The sequence below is a fragment of the Dasypus novemcinctus genome, chromosome 4 (assembly GCF_030445035.2).
Source record: "Dasypus novemcinctus isolate mDasNov1 chromosome 4, mDasNov1.1.hap2, whole genome shotgun sequence".
Classification (NCBI taxonomy): domain Eukaryota; kingdom Metazoa; phylum Chordata; class Mammalia; order Cingulata; family Dasypodidae; genus Dasypus; species Dasypus novemcinctus.
In genome coordinates, this window is record NC_080676.1 from 82,217,104 (window position 1) to 82,223,800 (window position 6,697).

The window sequence follows — 6,697 nt, forward strand, 5'->3', positions numbered from 1 at the left end:
TAGCTCATGTTTTTGGTGGTAGTGGACTTTAAACTCAAAGCCATCCCTTCCTGCATTTAATTACAGGATTCTATGTTTTGATCTTTTCTTCAGTCTAGAGCTACATTGGATCCCACCAGGTGTAAGAAATATTCTTAGAATGTCAGGAATCCTCCCCTGGTGAGTTGATAAGGATTTCCTCTGAGCCCTTAAGAAGGACTTTTTGCAGTACATTGTCACAGTTAACATTGACTGGACACTGGAAGAGTCATATTGAACTTATCACTGTGATTGCATCAACCCCTCAAAGTATACAGAAGTAGCTGGTTGCCTTAGTCTCATTGCTTCCATGTTCTGTGTTATCAATCAAATGCTATTCAAGATTTAGGAATTTCAATATAGAATTCAAGGCCATAGGGACTCTTAAGTGGGATCAGATAAAGAATTTTTAAAAAAATTGTAAAAGTAGCAAATGAGTTTAGGAAAATTATTGAGCCATATGTAAAAATATAGGAACCTCATTTTTATCTCATCTCATGCCTAATACTAAAATATGTTTGAGATGGTTCAATAACTTGTATATATAATAAACAAAGAAAAACCTTGAAATAAATAGAGGTAATATATACTGAATTTCTGGATTGGGAAAAATTTTCTCATTTTGCAATGGTTGAAAATAATGACAAAAGAAAATATCAATAGATTTCACTTGATAAAATTTTAAAATCTTATATATGTAATAAAGAGAATTAAAAGGACCACTGCAAATCTCAATAAATACAGAAGTTAGTGTTTAAACAGATAAAGAATTTATGCAAAAGATAAGAAAAATATTAGAACTCAAAAAATAAAAGAGTAAATAATGTGTATAACAAACCATTCATGAAAGAGACACTAAAATTGGCTATTGAAAATTTGGAAAGGGAAGCAGATTTGGCTCAACTGATAACACATCTGCCTACCACATGGGAAGTCCAGGGTTCAAACCCAGGGCCTCCTGACCCATGTGGCGAGCTGGTCCAAGTGCAGTGCTGATGTGCACAAGGAGTGCTGTGCCATGCAGGGGTGTCCCCCATGTAAGGGAGCCCCCCCACACAAGGAGTGCACCCTGCCAGGAGAGCCGCCCCATTCAAAAAAGTGCAGCTTGCTCAGGAGTGGCGCTGCACACACGGAGAGCTGATGCAGCAAGATGATGCAACAAAAAGAAACACAGATTCCTGGTGCCACTGACAAGAATGCAAAGAGGACAAAGAAGAACACACAGCGAATGGACACAAAGAGCAGACAATGGGGGATGGGGGAAGGAGAGAGAAATAAAAAATCTTTTTTTTTTTTAAAGATTTATTATTTATTTATTTAATTCCCCTCCCCTCCCCCGGTTGTCTGTTCTCTGTGTCTTTTTGCTGCATCTTGTTTCTTTGTCCGCTTCTGTTGTCGTCAGCGGCACGGGAAGTGTGGGCGGCGCCATTCCTCGGCAGGCTGCTCCCTCCTTCGCGCTGGGCGGCTCTCCTTATGGGTGCACTCCTTGCACGTGGGGCTCCCCTACGCGGGGGACACCCCTGCGTGGCACGGCACTCCTTGCGCGCATCAGCACTGCGCATGGGCCAGCTCCACACTGGTCAAGGAGGCCCGGGGCTTGAACCGCGGACCTCCCATGTGGTAGACGGACACTCTAACCACTGGGCCAAAGTCCGTTTCCAGAAATCTTAAAAAAAATTTTCAGAAAAAAGATTGACCATTAGTAATTACCAATTGCCAAAAATTATCTTAAAACAATTATGAGATACTATAATTTTACCCATCAAGTTAGAAAAGATTTAAAAAAGAATAATATATAATGCTAGAGAGAACATGGTATAACATAAAACATTCCATATTACATGTGAACTAAAAATTAATACAAATTTCTGAAAAACAGTTGGACAATATGTACCAAGAGCCTTTAAAATGCCTTACCCTTTGTTCCAGTGATTGTATTTTATGGGTTTTATATGACAGAAATAGTAGATTTTAAAAGCAAATATTAGTCACTTTTTTCCTATTCCTCCCACTAAGTACAACTCAAAACCCTTAACATACATATAAAACAAACATAAAAAGACTCTGAAAAGTGGCGAGAAGACGGTCGATCTGCTAGGGACCTCTATATGATGATAAGTTCCCTGTGCTTTCTTTTTGCCCTATATATCCCAAACTTGGAGCTGAAGAAGCCAGTAACTAGAAAGGGCAGCAGGCACAGACAAAAAAAAAGCCCCAACAAAAGTCCGTTTTCTCTAGCTAAAGGACCAAAAAAGGATAAACCTAGTAAAACAGAAAAGTTTTAGACAATAACCACTCTTCTCCAGCTAACAATGCAGAGGTAAATTGTGGCCCCACTCCCACCCATGCCAGAAAAATCAATTTAGAAGCCTAAACTTCCTCCCTCACCAGGAAGGTGCCCTTAAATTCCCCATCCTCCCTCACTGGTTGAATAGGGAGCTGGGACTTTTATCCCACAGGATTTTAATCCTTCACTGTCAATGGTAATCACATGGACAGCCTGGCCTTCTAACTCTCTGCTCAGCAGTAGCAAAGTATCCTTCTGTCTCCTGAATGACAACATCTCAAGAGAGGTAATGGAAAGTTGGGAATTATAACACTCTCCAGTGCTAGTAACATTATCCCTTTGTGGTGTCAGTGGAAATGACATGGAGAGTAGTAACATGGCACTCCTACCCCTCCTAGTCAGGGTCATATCAGCAGAGGCTTAGTGGGGAGCTTAAGCTCCCCAGCACACCCACAAGGAATGAGAAGCCCCGCTCTCTGAGTGTTGGTGGTGTCCTAGTGGGGTATGTAGACTTCTAATCTCACCTATCAGTAACAAAACAGAGGCTCCCCATTGTCCTTCCAGAGCAATGCCAGAGAAAGTCAGCTAAAGAGAAGTTTTAAATACGAGCCAGATGTCCAGAGTTCAATAGAAAACCACTCACCATAGCAAGAACTAGGGAAATCTGAACTTGAACAAAAGACAATTAACAGTCACCAATACTGAGATGACAGAGATGTTACAATTATCATACAAAAATTTTAAAGTGGCCATCATATCCCTGAGCATATTGATGATCATTTTTCAGAAGTCTCTGCCCAGTATATCCATAGTCTAGTCTTCTTGTTGCTATTTTCTGGATTTTTATCCTCTTTTTTTGGATGGACCATCATTTCCTATTTCTTTGTTGGGTCTTGCGATCTTTTGTTTCACTTTGTTTATTTTAATGTTTTAAGAAGTTAACTCTGAGATTTATCCCCTGAGATGTCTGTTTCTTGAGTTTCTATCCAGCTGGTGAGATAACAGATTTTCCTGAGTGTTAGGAGCTAATAAAACCAAGAAAACCTAAGTACAATAAATATTTTGCAAATTAGTTTTGTGTTGGCTGGTGCCCTCTGTCAGATTTCAGACTTCCTATCAGGAAAGCCATCCCAAGACAAATGCAAAGTGAAGGGTCTACCCTGTATTTTCTGGGCCTATGCCTTGTTTTGGGTATGTGCTTACTGGTAGGTTAGGAGTTCCCCTGTTTACAGGAATTGAATGCCCCTTCTACTTCCCAGTAGACAAACCTCCCTTTCCCAGTTGTTCCACTGCCAGATTTAAAGCAGTTAAACCTTTGACACAGGCCATCCATCTCAATTGTTTCTTACGCAGCCTTCATTGTCTCTCAAACTCTTTTTGCCTAGAGAGCAATTCTGGGTGAGGCAGCACATCTAAAAGGAGTTTCCAAGTCAACCTTGGCCAACTGTAACAAGGCCCGGGATTAATAAAGGGAGTGCTGGCTGTCTCCAGACTTGCCTGTAGAGGGGATGAGGGAAGGGCCGTGTAGGTCACTAGGAGCTTCCTACATGGCACCCAAAGCTTCACCTTGTTGACTCAATTTGTACCCAGCAAATGCCGCCCTTCAACTCTTCCCTACAGCTCTGAGGAAACATACTGTCTTTAAGTCTCCTCTATGGCCTTTTTTTGGGGTAGGTTAGAAAAATGGCCACTCTCAGAGCTGGGACCCCAGTGTGCTGAAGCAGCTCATCAAAAACAGTGATTCAGCAAGTAGACCATGTTTCCCAGATCTTGGGGAACTGGATTTTTTTTTTTTTTTTTTTTTTTTACAGCACAAAACCTTTTCCATCATTTATTTATTTTAACTGGTAAAAAGATAGAATGGTATGAGACATAGCTAAATCTTCAACGATAAAATTATATCACTTTTTCCTTATTAGCCTTAAAAAAATACATATTTCAGAAAGTATACCCAAGTTACCATTCTAGAAATTAATAGGACTGGTCCAGGAAATTGTAGTTTAGTTTATTCTAGTTGCTATGAATAAGGACGTTAATTTTTAATTTGCACATTGCATAAAACCAAGATGGAATCAATTCATAGCAACCTTGATTTCAGACTTTCATGCGAAGAAAGCAGTTAGTTATATAACCTTCCATGACTTAAAAGGGTTTAAACAAAGGTGAAAATAATACTACTATTTCCTAAGGGCACTGGGTGCTTACAGAGCATTCAACCTACAGTTTCTTAGATTGAAATAATGGCAAGTGTAGTGCAAGTACACTTTTTGAGTCATTTATCAGTCCAAGGCTGCACAACACTATAAAGCTCTTGACATATAATACTATCAAGGACCCGGTATAGATGTACTCTTGTGACAGGTAAACAAAATTCATCAGGTTTCAGATATATTTCTTCATCTGGCTTCTGAAGTTTCAGATTAATGTGCCATTTATATTGATGCTCCCTGAACAAAGGAATAAAAACAAACCATGCTGTTCTTTAACAAAATAAAACATGAACAGATTAAAATAAATGCCCTTTCTTACCTTTCCATTCTTAATATTTCAACAAAAAATGATAGTAATACTAATTTTTTTCATGTGAACATAGACCAGTTAAATTCTGTGGAACTGGATTTTTTATGTCCTGCTCTGGCATCAGCAAGTTTCACCATGGGACGTACCTCATTGCTGCCTGCATCAAGGGTGGGGAATGGGCTAAAGTAACCACTGGGCAGAGAGAACAATTTACTGATATGGACTGTAATTAACCAGCCTCTTCTTCTTGCTCTCCCCTGGATGCTGTATAGTGTTCTACTATAAATTCTGGAGTTTTGAAATTGTTAATGCAGATGGTTCCTACCTGTTTAATAGTTTTTCTGATAGAAGGACTGATTGCTGGAGCTTCCTATTCACCATCTTCCCACAATTCCCTCCAAAAGTTTTTAAAGAATTGAAATAATACAGAAAGAGTTCTACAGTTACAGTGGAATAAAACTAGGAATAAATTTCAGAAAGATAACTGGAACAAACACTTGGAAACTAAAAGCCCATATTTGAAAAATTCACATGTTAAAGAGCAAGTCTCATGGGAAATAACAAAATATGCTTTGAACTACTTGAGATATGCTTGATATCAGCTAAAGTAGTGCTGTGAGGGAAATTCATAGCACTCAATGCTTAGATTAGAAAAGAAGAAAAGTCTCAAATCAATAATTTAAGTTTTCACTCCAAGATCTAAAAAAGAAGGTGGAAATAGAAATAAATTAAGCAGAAAGAAGGAATAAAGAAAAGAATTCAATGAAATTGAAAACAGAAAAACAGTAATATTGCTAGAGAGACTGACAAATAAAAGATAATATTATATTGCTGTATAACTCTACATATAAATTTGGCAACTTAGATGTAATGGACCAATCCCTTGAAAAACACCAACTACCACAACTCACCCAACATGAAATAGAGCATTTGAATAGCCTTACAAGGAAATTGAATTCATTATTTAAAACACCTGAAACATATCTATAGGCTCAGAGAATTTCCCTGGAGAATTCTACATCAATCCTGAATTAACACAATTCTACATCATCTTCTCCAGAAAATAGAAGAGAAGGGAATACCTCCTAATTAATTTTATGAAACTTGTTTCCCTGACACCAAAACCAAAAAAAAAAAAAGCCTATATAAATACCCCACCAGTACCATATACTAATATCTCTCATGTATATAGATGCAAAAACCCTTAACAAAATATATTAGCAATTTGAATCAAGCAATATAAAAAAGAATTATCACAGTGACCAAATGGTTTTTTTTCCAGTCATGCAAGCCTGGTTCAATATTCAAAAATTGATCAATGTAATCCATCATATTACAAGTTAAATAAGAAAGTCATATGATCACATCAATCATTGCAGAATAAGAACTTGGCAAAATTAACACCTACTCATGATTTAAAAATGTGAATAGAAACGTAACTATTCAGAGTATGAAAAAACAAGGAACATGCTTGAAGAAAAAAATTTGTATACCACATATCAATAAAGGACTAATATATAGAATATATAACTAACTCTCAAAATTCAACAGTAAAAAAAAAAACCCCAAACAATCCAAACAGAAAGTGAACAAAAGACATGAACAAATATTTCACTGAAGAGTATATGCAAATGCTAAATAAGCACATGAAAAGATATCTAACAAAATGCAAATTAAAACCACAATGAGATATCATTACATACTTATCAGAAAGATGAAAATAGAAAAGATTGACAATACCAAATGCTGACAAGGATGTGAAGAAACTGGGTCACTCATACATTGCTGGTGGGAATATAAAGTAGCTCAGTTACTCTGTAAAGCATTTTGACAGTTTCTTAATACATGAAACCATATGTTCCAGCAATTGTA